The sequence below is a fragment of the Sparus aurata genome, chromosome 11, assembly GCF_900880675.1.
Source record: "Sparus aurata chromosome 11, fSpaAur1.1, whole genome shotgun sequence".
NCBI lineage: Eukaryota > Metazoa > Chordata > Actinopteri > Spariformes > Sparidae > Sparus > Sparus aurata.
Window position 1 is genome coordinate 21,862,064 of NC_044197.1, and position 13,054 is coordinate 21,875,117.

Genomic DNA, 13,054 nt, shown 5'->3' on the forward strand with positions numbered 1-13,054 from the left:
ACAAAAATAGAGATGGCTCTTATCCAGTAAAATCTAATCCTTGGAGCGCACACACACCTGCAGATGCAGATTAGTGTAAACACATTCATCCTGGTTGGTGCGATTGGTGTGTATTCTGACACCCTGTTTCAGAAATAGCCCGTCATGCCCGGAGACATACTGGTCCACATAAAGCTCTCTGTCTGCGGGACTGCAACATGTCAGTTCCCAATCGAGTGTTCAGGATATCAGGAAGAAGGAAAACTTTTATTTTCCAGGTTGTACTTTTGGAGATCTGCTGGTTTCGCTCAGCTGGTGAGTAATTCACGAGAACTAAAACAAAAAAAAACTGAGATGAATGACACCCCACACACGGTGACAGCAGTGACTCACTCTATTTGACAATGAAAACACTCTCAGTTCACCTATTGTTTTAACACTGAGTCACCAGGGGCAGTAACAATACTAACCAGCAGACGCTGTAGCCTCAAGCTCTTTTTCTTCTGCCCTGTTCAAACCGCAGTTTCTCCTCCCTCAGGCTCCCTGTATGTCACCTTTCTCTAACCGATTACCCTGAACTGTCTTCTTTGTGATGACGTGTCTGCCACTTTCTCTCTCGACATTGTTCCTCCATCTCCCTTTTCTTTTGTTTTTTTGCTTTTTGAATTTGAATGAGGCAGTGCAACAGGAACCACAGACAGTTTTGTGTCTTTTGTGGGTTTTTTTTGTGTCAGAAAACAAAAGTGAATGCGGCATGAGCTCAGGATTCATCTGTGCAGGTTTTCTACCAAGTTGTCCTTAAAAAATTCACATGTTGATTCATCTGGTTCCTAAAACAAGAGGATTTTGTCCATCACTGACACTTGCCGCACCACTGTCCGTTCAAAATGAATTAAATTATCCTTATGCAGTGTTTTTTTTCCTTGCGATTGTACCAAATTGAAACCTAACTGAAAACTCCCAAAACAAGCTATGAATTGAACTGTGACTTGTACTGTTACACCACTTTTGTTGAGAGATAAAACATGTTTGTTAGTAAAATGTGCCTTTCGTAAGTTATAAATAAATAAATAAATAAATAAATATAAATAAATAAATAAATAAATAAATGTACCTTTATGGACAGACCCAGGATAAGCTTCTGCCCTATACCTTGTGAGGCAGATGGAATCATGTGATCATCAAATTCTAGGTGCCTGGCTTCAAGTGATGCTCTTGTCGCTGAACACACAGGCGTTGAACCATTCAGTGTCCTGTGAGGATCTACTGGCAGCTACCTCGTGGTTTAAATGTGACAACCAGCGAGATGAGTGATTGTATGTTAGCAGATTGGTTGAAGTCAGCCTGTGATAGACATGATTGATAAATAGTTTGTCCAGTGACCTGCCAAGTCTTTTGGCAAACACGTTTCTAGCTGCTCATTTCCAAATGGTTTTCTGAAACAAACCATCTGGCCCTGTCAGGTTATTGTGCCGTACCTCAGTGTCACAAATATCCTGTCTTAGAATACAAAAGCATTACTTATCCCCAATATACGATGGCATCTTATCTGGGATTTAAAGAAAGTGAAATAGTTACAATTTGGCTTTGATATTTTTCAGTTCTTTGCATTTGTTCAAAGGAGACCATTTTCGTATAACACTGAAAACATGCCTAGTGTCCAGACTGCACTGTCTGAGGTTTCCCTGAAAGACAGTGAGCTGACATTAGGTGTTCTGGCCACAGACACATTTCAGACGAGCCTCGGGCTCTTGGCTTCGATCGACAGTCCAGTGCTCAGAGGTCAGACTCTGGTTTTTCAATCTGTGTCAGAGCTAACAGCCACGGTCGATGTGCAGGGGGCAGTTTGCTGCCCATTTGTCCATTTGGTTTATTCAAGCAGCACAGGCGTCCAGGTGTGATTATGATCTCTGAGATCACCATGGTGATGAGGGGCTTCTGCTCAGTCGGACCTTTTGGGCTTGATTTACACAGGAGCTAAAAGAGTAAATGATTCTTTAACCCTGTGCTAATCCACTTGATCTTCATGTGCACACTTAAGGCAGACCTGTAGCTTCCAGTAAGGACACAAAGGCCTCATCCCCAGTATTTGTTTGTGGGGTTTATCAGCCTGTGGAGCTTACATTATGTGTGTTTTTAGGAAGAATTGCATATTTAGTGATCTATACTTAAAGGAAAGTATGTATTTTTGGAAATTTAATTATTTACTTTCTTGCTGTTAAATGTTAGCGGAAATGCCAGCTAACCCCAGCAGCTGGACAGGTTAGCTTTGGTAAGTAAACAGGTATCTAAATGTACGTAACTACCACCAGCATTAAAAGCCAAGGCAGTCGCCAAGATAAATATTTGCCATTTAACTTTCTGGTAAGTCAAGGATATGTTGAAACCTAACATTTCTTTATGTTTATTTTTCTATGTTGTGGCAATGCTGTACTTATGGTGTGGTCAGGCTCAGGCACAAGATCCACTTGGTTAACGTCATGTTTTCCCATAAAATCCCTGTTTCTGCTGCCAGAAACAAGGCTTGACATGTCAACAAGAGATATTTCCCAAAAACAGTTGTATTTATATCACAGTATACAACAGAAATATGTTTTTAATTCTTTTAAGTCTGCATTTCATGGAGACAATTATGTAATCTCATCATGTTCCCAGGAAACATAGACACAAAGTTGTTATCGGAATTTTGTTACATGATAATGAGTAGTAGAATTTCCTGTAAGTAACTGCCCCATCTAAATGATAAATAAACAATTAGAAAAGGGTCAGCTAATGCAAGTCTGCAGATACAAACCCAGATCCTGACAAAACTAAATGGTAGAAAAACATATATTTATTTATTTATTTTTATCAGTAACTAGGTCAATCCTACATTTTCTCTACCTGCTTATTGCTCTTCAAGGACACAGGAGCTAAAGGAGGAGCAAATGTACAGATGAACACATGACATACATTCAAACATTTAAAGGTTTTCCTTTTGACTAGTTGTCCTTGGATTTACCTTAGTTTTTACATAATTACTTTCTTGAACATATACTCCATGGGCCTGTGCAGACCAAACGTATATCTGGTAATGTTTTGTGTTTATGTGCAGTTGGTTGATCATTTCAACCCACTCTCTGTTCGTCTCTGACCTCCTGTGAATCATCAGCTTGGATCCATCCCATACACAGGCTAAATTAGCGCAACATGACCAAATGTTCTGGTGCTGTGAGTCTGTCAACAAATTATTTGTCTTCACTTGTTGTTTTGCGGTTTATGATAATAATAATCCTTTGAGAGGCAGCAGTAAAAATATATTCTTGTAGATTTGTTCCATTGGAAAGTAGCTACATCGCATACGTCAAGTAAAATGAAGTTCTCCACTTCGGTTCATTTATTGTGTTGTTTCCTCTGCTTTTTCCATTTTCATTCATTACTGCCCTCATTCCTGTTTCTCTCACACTAAATCACCACCAATTATTCGATATGGTCTTGTTATGTGTTTTGGTTTCACACACACACACACACACACACACACACACACGGCAGAGTGCTCCTTAGTCATTGCCGGATCTGTGCAAATTGTTAGAAATGTCAAGCTGCATTAATGTGGTGTGCCAGTAATATGGATGCACGGTACACTTGTTAAGCAGTAAGTTTGGGCTCCCTTTTACTTCTACATTTTTAACTATCAAAGCCCCAAATGGCAAGCTTTTATGAAGAAGGCGCTTGATTGGAAAGAATATTGTTAACCTCTCCAACAGGCTAACATCGATGTTAGCTTCTCCACTAAGCTTATATCGATGTTAGCCTCTCTAACGGGTGTAAGATGTTAGCCATTTGGAGTTTAACATCAATACTAGCCTGTTAGAGAAGCTAACATTGACGTAAGCTTCTCCAACAGGCTAATCACTAATTATAGCCTCTCAGACAGAATCGTGTTAAAAGCTATAGTGTAGGTTTTTCCATGACTTTAGCTAGCCTGTCTTGCAGCATGATAAAGAAGAACCGATCAGTTCTGTAATTAAAAAAAAATCGTATTTCAAAATAAGGGATTATTTTCCTAAAGGCATCCAGAAACTTTTTGTAATACCAAAAACCCTAAATGCCATCCAAAAAAGAGATAAGATATGTTACTTGTGATGTTTGTTTTTGTCCTGGAAATCATTTGAATGGAAAATAAACAAAGCAATAAAGCTGTTTCTAGGGTCTCATTGAGGATCTTATTCTGCGCTCTCATTCAGAAAAACTCTGTGGGAATCCTTTCTCCACTAACATTCAAATTACACTTCCCTGCCAGGTTTTATAGCCTCAGACCCTCATTCACAAAAAAAAGAGGGTTTGAATGGATGTTGTGAGACATCAGGGGAGCAGGGGTAGGATTCAAAGAGAGAGCTGCCTGAATGTTATCGACTGTTGTTTGACTGATTCAGAACGAGAGCTCTGTATGAAACATCGGTTCATATACAGACACAAGTGGGTGGTCAGGGACATGTGTGAACTGCTCCCCTCACTTGCCCCGACTCTGTCGATTATAATTCATAAAATACATTTCAGTAGACAAACCTGACAGTATTTGCTCAAATACTTACAATAGGTCCTTTAATGGTACGTACAGGTTCTGGTCCTTAGTGCACACTGGGATCAGACCATTTTTCCTTGTTTGTTATTGTTGTCCATTTCAGTTTTATATCCCGTTTAGATCTGGTGTTTTTTGTAGGTGCTACTGGGTATAATCTATAATAATTGATACATTTTTGCTCTTAATTTTAATTTGATTTGACATGAATGACGCCCTGCATTGTACAGGCTAGTGTTTTTCGTTGTTGTTTTTTTTAAAGCATTTTTCAGCCAGACATCGTCAAGTTCATAACAACAAGGTCAGTTGGCTGCTCTTCCAAGAGTGTAAAAACGAGGCACAGTAACCTAATGAACTAATAAACTCTGACAATACAGCTATGGTTGGTGCTGTACTAAGTGACTAGCTAAGATCACCAATGGTCATCTAAGACACATGAGATTCTCAAAACGATCACAAACACTAAGGGACCTGTTTGGACGTTCTAAAGCGCAGAGCGTTAGTGTGTTCAGGGTGTGTACAAGTCAATTTTGCTGGTTAGAACGCGGATAATCTGGGCACAGCGTGCGGCACACGGCATTGAAATGGTGGTGTTTAGACTCTGAATAAGTCACCGGTATGTTTTAGGTGGAACATAAATCAAACAATCCGAGTGTTGTCTCCCTTTCCCTTTGAGAGCCAGGTGTGCCAGGGCCTGACACATATTTTTTTTTTTTTTAAATACTTTATTTTGAAGTTTTCAGTTATGCAAAACAATACAAGTCATTCCCACAGACAAAATAGTATAAACAATAGGACAAAATTATTTAGGAAAATAGATAAAAGACATCTAGGCCTGACACATATTAAACAGTGGTCTTCACTGAGGGATCCTCTACTGCTGGACTGTCTGCCCCGCCATTTCACAATCAGCTGTCCCATCAACAACTCTCTTTGACTGCATAAGAAAAACTGATATTAAACTGAGGAGGAGGAGGAGGAGTGCTGCTGTTTCCCTCTGTGTGTGCAGATGTCAGTCTGTGAATCTGGTGGGACCGGTCGTAAAAAGTCATCCTGATCAGTATGTTTGGGATGAAAGGGGGTACGTCCTTAATGAGGAAAATATTAGTGACGTTACCTGCAGTGATCCTCCAGCAGCAGAGAGGATAAGTCTATCTTTCTTTCTCATGGTAATGTTTAAAATAACTGAAAGCGTACTCAAATCAAATCATAAAGTCAGAGTGTATTTACAGTGTATTTACATCTAATGCGTCCTTTAAATAGAAGGAAACAGACTTCACTTTTGACTTCAGACTTTTTGCCGGTCTATGGCGCAGTCACTTTCTGCTGCCGCAATCTGCCATCAGTGCGCCTGATCACGCCTCACTTTAAGACCAACACGCCCCCATAGGAGCACAATTGAGCGCAAGCTCATATGCTATTAAGAAAATGTGTCCGCTATGCTTGAAAACTGCAACTGCCTTGTTTGAAACTAGCTGTGATACTTGCGCTGTGCCGATTTGGGCTAAGCGTAAGCTATATATGTAAATATTGTTAATGTGCACAGAGTTAACTGTGAGCAGTGAAGTACGTAGCCTGATTTTCAGAGCTTAGGTAACGTTAGGTGGCCCTGGCTCCAGCAAGTCTTTGGTATTGTTGACTTATAAGAGTGTGCTCTAAATGGTCATTATTGTTTCTTTGTTATTTTCCACCAAACCCAACTTTTAAGCGGGTATTATAAGTGACAAACACCTTGATTAGGCCTGTATATCTGTCATGAATACTGTGAATTTTAAGTTTGATAGCTCATTATCCCTCATATATTCAGTTTCTTTCCCACTCAGCAAAGCAACATTTTTTTCTTTTTGCTAAGCTTGTCCAGTGATTAACGTGTTAGTCACAGACGTTTTGCAACTTTTCTGTTGCTCCTCAGGAAACTTGATCACCTTAGGCTATATCGAAGACCCCGAATGTGCATATTTTCAGTCAGTGTGCTGCGTTTTGTGGTATTGCTCACTGGGCTGACTGGTGAGCCATGAAACAACAAAGAAGGACATTTTTTGCAGTTTGATTCACTTTGACTTTTGTGGCTAAATGACCAAAAATGGACATTTGATGGAGCCAAGATCCGTCCATCCATCCATTATCTATAGCTGCCACCCTTCAGAGGGTCGCAGGGAGCTGGAGCCAATCCCAGTGATACAGACGACAGGTTCTTGATGTCCTGTTAGCAGTTTGACTATTGTAGTTTTACTCTTTTTATAATGGTGGTCTATGGGGAAAATTGTTTATGCACCGCAGCGCAATTTTATGCTGCAATACTGCGAGTGGCCGCCGAGCCAGATTGGAAGCAAAGTTGAGCAGCACCCTCCGGGACCTGGTTTGAACATGAAACCTTCTTGCTCCGAGGCTACAGGGCTAATCACTGCAGCACGGTGCCGCCCTCATGATAGAACAACTTGTTGAAATTGCCCATCATTTCTTCTCAAACCCTGATGTGTTTTCAGGCAGTCACAAAATGATACCAAGGTGACAGCAGTACTAACGGCCTCCATCTGCCACCAGATGATGACGCCCTCACTGTTGCTTTATTGTGCTGGCTGGGAGAGGATGGCTCACTAGGTTTTAGATAATAAAATCTGATGACGCACATGCTTGGCATTGGGACGCCTCAGCGCTTTCTCTCTTTCAGCTCTTTTGTCTCAAATTTTTTCCAAGTTTGTTTTTTTTCCCCCCAAAGACTATGGAAAGACGAGGGGTACTCCCTTCTAATCCTTCTTGTCTCTCAGAGGTGAAAGTGAGAGGGGAGCTGTGTGAGTGTATGAACCCATAAGCCACTTGGTGTGGAAGAAGTGACAGAGCAGCTGAATGTATGAGTGTATGTGTGCAGAAAACAAGTTGGAGATTATATCCCAGGGAGAGACTGTGACTGTGGTTTTATGAGTGACTCCATCAGGCTCTGATGATGTGATTGTAGCAGTGCAGAGAGCGAGCTGAGAGACAGTGCAGTGCTGTCATTTCATCACACCACCGCTGACACGCCGCTGTGCGCTGACACTTGTTTATGCGCAAGACAGAGAGCAGTAGTCAGGCCGGGGTAGAAAGGAAAAGCAAAGAAGGACCACAAGATGAATAAGCAATGCTCATCTCACCCCTCGGGCTCTTTGCTTTGGTCTCTGATGCCGAACAGTACCCCACAAGCTTTCATCTCTAAGCCTCGCTGGTGTCACTATCAGATGTTAACCACTCACATCTGGTGCTTAATTGTGTTGTTCACATGTTGTGCAGCCACAAACCCAAACAGCTCAGCTTCTTGTGTTTTCCAGGCCGGATTTCGTGCAAGCAGATGAGTCGTGTCACTTAGACGCCATCGAATCTATTAGCTGGGGCTGTCTCATGTACTGCTGTGAATGCTGTTTATGCACACGCACGCACACACATACACACACGTGCATGCGTGCGTGCGTGTGTGCGTGTGTGCGTGCGCGCAGTGGTGGGGTTGGGTTGGTTTATTGTGTCATAAGTGCGAACACGACCTCAGATCAGCTCCAGTTATGTTGCGACACACAGGCAAACCTCCAAAGGGAGAAAAAGGGAAAGAGAATAGTGAAGGAGGATTGTGACTACCAGTTATTTTCAATACTAATCTTTTTTTGATTGTTTTACCACTAAATGTAAAATTCCCTGAGGCTTCCAAACTTAAAGTTTACAATGTTACATAACAGAGAAAAGTTTTTTGGGGGTTGATAAATGACTTATGGATCAATTATAGCAGTTGATTTCGTGTCAGTTCAACTAATTAATCAGCTAATTTTTTGAACAAAGAGAACTGATTTAAGGAAAGATAGGAGGTGAAAGGGCATGGCAGCATGTAAGAAAGGGGTTGTCCTTTCCTGCAAATAGTAAAAAAACAAAAAAAAATGTAAATGTCAGTGGTTGACTCACTCCCTTTCCCCCTTCTGTTTCACTGACACTTTCTCCGCATGTGTAATCACTCACAGGTCTTGATGTTTGGCCGGTGCTGTGTCTCATGTGCAGCTCTGCAACCGGACTCAATTTCTCTTAATTCAATAAACAGCCACCAATCTGTGGGAAAGTACCGTCTGATCTACCATTTTCATTTTCTTTTGATGAAACGATCCCGACAGTTGCAAAATGATCAGAGCAGAAGAAACGTCACTATCAACTCAAACAGAAAACATAAACAGAAAAAAGCACTGTACAAGAACACCTGCTTAGCACAAAACTATAGATGGACACAGTTGGAGACTGGCTAATATTGAACTGGCATCCGTCAGGTGGCACGAAACATGATTGTAAATGAATACCAATGATGCTTTTTACCTGCAGGGTGTGTAAATAAGCAACAATACCGCCGACATATTCGAGAGATTTATTGCAAAGGCGCATGTCAGTTTATTGTTTCCAGCTCGTTTCTATGGTTTAAATATCCATTACTGTGGCAAAAACTGTGAACCTGTGAAGTTTTTAGGGCTTGCTAGCTTTGAGAAAAGGCACCGGTCTCTGAGTTTAATTGCAAATGTTTATCACAACAAAATTAAAACATTTCTCTTTGACATACATAGATAATACTGAAAACAAAGGGACAGTTCACCCCAACCTGAAAAAAATGTATATTTCCCTCTTACTGTCAACCAGGAAAGTCCCATAAATCACTTCATAACTGTAACTGACCTCTGTTGTCACGTATGGCCTCAGTCCAGAGCTGTACGTTGGAAGGTGACAGTACAGTACATCAGAACATTTTTTAGTGGTTATTTTAGCAATAGGTAAAAGATGTACAGAGCTTCAGAGAGAAAACCAGAAGCTATTTTCAAGGTCCAGTTTGGGCCAAATCACTTGATGAGTTTTATACAGTACTTCTCAATGTCCGTTCACAAGCAACACGCTCCTCTGGTGATGTGGCAGCGTCATGAAATAAAGAAAGCCATTATTGGACAAACATTTGCATAATGCTGCTTAGTGTAGGATGAGTCATCACCATTTTTTTTATGATTTTCCAGGAAGTTACAAACTCTAAAATATCATTCAAAAAAGGCCTAAAAACATCTTTTTGGCCAATGAGGCTGGTGTAAATGTGAGATGTGGAGCAACACACACGTGATAAAAACACTAAAACAGCCATTCTGACTTCCTGGGAGTTTTAAGGGTGTGTATGTTTTGTTTGTTTTTCTTTTTTGTAGTGAACTGATGCAACAAATGTAAGTTTAGCATCTAAGCAGAAGAGATAAACTAAGCAAAGTACAGAGTACTGAACACAAGTATGATAATATAAATAATGAATAATAATAAACACTAAGGATATGAATATGCTCAGTAAGAAAGCTCAAATTCTCTTCATAATCCTGTAAACTGTCTCAGTGTAATCTAGTGTCAAAGCCCTCTGTCAGCTGATGACATCACCAGTAGGTGGCGCTGTGTCCAATTTGTACTTTTCTCATGTCGCTTAGTTATCGCTCATTCCAAAAAATCATATGTGTTTTCAGCTCATTGCTTTCTGTCGCAGGATGGCTGACGACAGCAGGTTTTTATTATTCTTCCTGATGGGTTCAAATTATTCGGCAGTTTTATTAGATTTCACCTGCAATGACCAGAACGCTTGAAAAAAAAAAAAAAGCTGGGTCAGCTTGTATATCAGCATGTGTACAGCTTTCAGGGAGATGACAGACAGCTGTGCTCTGGAAAAGACATCATGCTCAAACTTTGTCAGCACACACTACTGCTCACATGTTGATGAAGTCAGTGCATGACCTTAACATGCAGACTCAGTGATTTTGTCTTTCTAATATGAAAGTAGGCGCTCTTGAGAGGAGGCAGAAGTGTTTTTTCCTGATCCTTGTTTTCACACAGTGTGGCCACTGCTGCTGCTGCTGCATTTCTCAGGAACAAGTGTTCATCGTGTGACCCGTGGCTGAATGCCAGGGAAAATAAGGATGGCCAGTAACTTTCCACAAACGTCAGACACAGAGCTTGATAGTGAAAAATATTCTAGCTGTTTTAATTGGAAAAGCAGATATGAAAATGTACTCCAGATGTGGAAATGTATTCCAGTAAGTGGAACAATAGCAGAGCTTGAAGGGTGTTCGAAGTCATTGTCTCACCTCTCACAACAAATCCAGTTGACCTTTAGATGAAAAGATGCAGAAAGGTGGAGTCAAAAGTTACATTTTTTATATCACTATTAGGTTTTGGCCTTGTATCCACTTGACATAGAAACTGACAAACTTTACTTCCCGAACTGCATGTGCTGTGCTGGACTTTAGTCATCAGAAAAAGATCAGACTGAATGTTCAAAAAGTCTAAGTCTCTCCTGAGAACAAAACATTTGCATTTACGTGCAGCATATATCCTGCAGAGGATGAAACTAGCCATTGTGTGACACACTCGCCCTGGCCTTTTCCATGCAGTCCTCCTAGAGGAAAATGAGCATCAAGACGCTGACCTACTTTTTTTTTTTTGAGTTTTCAGACATCAGCAGACCAGCGACCAGCAGTGTATAGTGACACTGACACTGATGAATGAGAACACCTTTTATTTCACTGAATGTACTGAAAGTATCTGTTAGAGGTGAGGAGAGAGAGAGAGGAACTCTTAAGATTTGGTCATGAACAAACAATCACACCTGACTTTATTCAGAAAGCATACTGTAAATATGGAAATCTTCCTAAAGGAAAAGTTCAACATCATGCCATTAAGAATATACAACATTGTTGATATCAAAGTACAGCTGTTGGACAGAAAACTACTGTAAATTTGGACTAAATTAGATTTGGATAAATATTTTGTTAAATCTAAGTAGGGAGAGATTTTATAGGAAAGGTTCAACATTTTATGAAATATGCTTATTCACGTTCTTGCTGAGAGCTAGATAAGAAGCCAGGAAACTGTTTGCTTAGCTTAGCATTAAGACTGAAAACAGGGCTAACGGCTAGGCTGGATTTGTGTTGTCATCACCTTGGCATTGCCAGGCAGCCAGCGGAGACTCGAGGCCACAAACATGTCAGCACAAATCCCCCCTGTTAAACCACATCTCGTTATTTTACACTGTGGTTTTAACTGGTGCAAATTGGTGAGGTTTAGAAGTGCTCTTTCACTTTCTTGACAAATTCGTGTCATCTGTTCCCTCCTGCTTTCAGTGCTAGGCTAAGCTAAGCCGACTAACACCACATCTATCACACAGACAGCACAGTCAATCTTCTCATCTAATGCTCATGTAAAATGTGAATAAGGGAATTTCCCAAAAATGTCAAACCATTCCTTGAAGAGAACTCTAACACACACATAAAACCACGACCTTATTTCAAACCCTCACTCTCATAGAAAGGACATTATGGCAATAGAAATATATCAGATTCAAAATCAAGTTACATTTTATGATTGAGTGACCAAAGTGATTTTGCCTGCATGTGAGACACTCGGGGGAATCACGCTGCAGCAGGATCACACATGCGTCGGATATAAAGAGATCACATCATCCCCTTCAGTGACATCATCCCAACCAGTCTGTAATAATGACATCATCCTCTTGGTATGTAATCCTTCCACCCCACCCCCTCGAAGATTTCTTTCTCCTGTGCAGAATCTGATTAATTATTCATGAGCGGCTTCCCTGTTTGAGTTGCTGGGGCATTTTTACACCACAGCCTCTGTTTGATAGACTCATAATGTTGATGCAGTGTTTAAAGCTTTACTCATCTACTGCAGTGATGAGACTGTTGCTCTGCTTTCAAATCATCTGCCCTAAAGCAACGATGAGGTGGGAATAATGATAATGAGCTGATGTCCTGTTGGCACAACAATAAGATGTTCTAACTCCTACTATTTAAATAAGGATAAAATTGTGTTTTTAAATACATTTTGTGGTGATGACATTCAAAGGACCAAAACGGATGATATTTGTTATATGTTTAATTATTAAGTTCAAAGGTCAAATATGCTGACTCTACAAGGACTTGGATTCTGGTTGTCAGTTTATTGGCTTTAAAGTAAGCACGTGCAAGCGACTAAGATGCTGGGATATCCGTCTTGCATATAATTGTCATTGATTATATCCATTAATTATGTCCATACTGGGTCTGTAACCCTCAATTCATCATATCGTAAATGCAATAAGTAGTGTAAGAACTAAAAACATGAATAAAGACAACAACAAGACACATACATTGAAAATAAAAGATCCTGACACCCTCCTGGTGTCACCGATCAAACATGTCAGTCTTGGATAATTATCATATTTTATATATTCATTTACTTATTTTTTGTTTGTTTGTTTTTGCACCACACAAACACCTACACATGAGGATTACATACCAAGAGGGTGATGACATTCCTCCACAGGGTGGGATGATGTCATCGGAGAGAATGATGTCACCTCCTCATTTTGAATGCGCACTGTAGGCGGGGCTGCTCACGCTCTCCTCCCCATCACTGTCTGCTCAGGGAACCTTAGATTTGTAACCTAGTTTTACGAACTGTAAGTGAATGTCACATTTTTGCTTAAAGGGATAGTTCGGG

At 40.5% G+C, this 13,054-nt stretch overlaps 1 protein-coding gene across 1 annotated transcript in view; it reads left to right on the forward strand.

The window, feature by feature from the left end:
- Positions 1-209: 209 nt before the first annotated feature.
- lepr (leptin receptor) overlaps positions 210-13,054 on the forward strand; it is a 49,691-nt gene continuing 36,846 nt past the window's right edge. The window contains exon 1 of the mRNA XM_030433806.1: positions 210-294. The gene's annotated coding sequence lies outside the window, so the exon portion shown is untranslated. The remainder of the gene's footprint in view (positions 295-13,054) is intronic.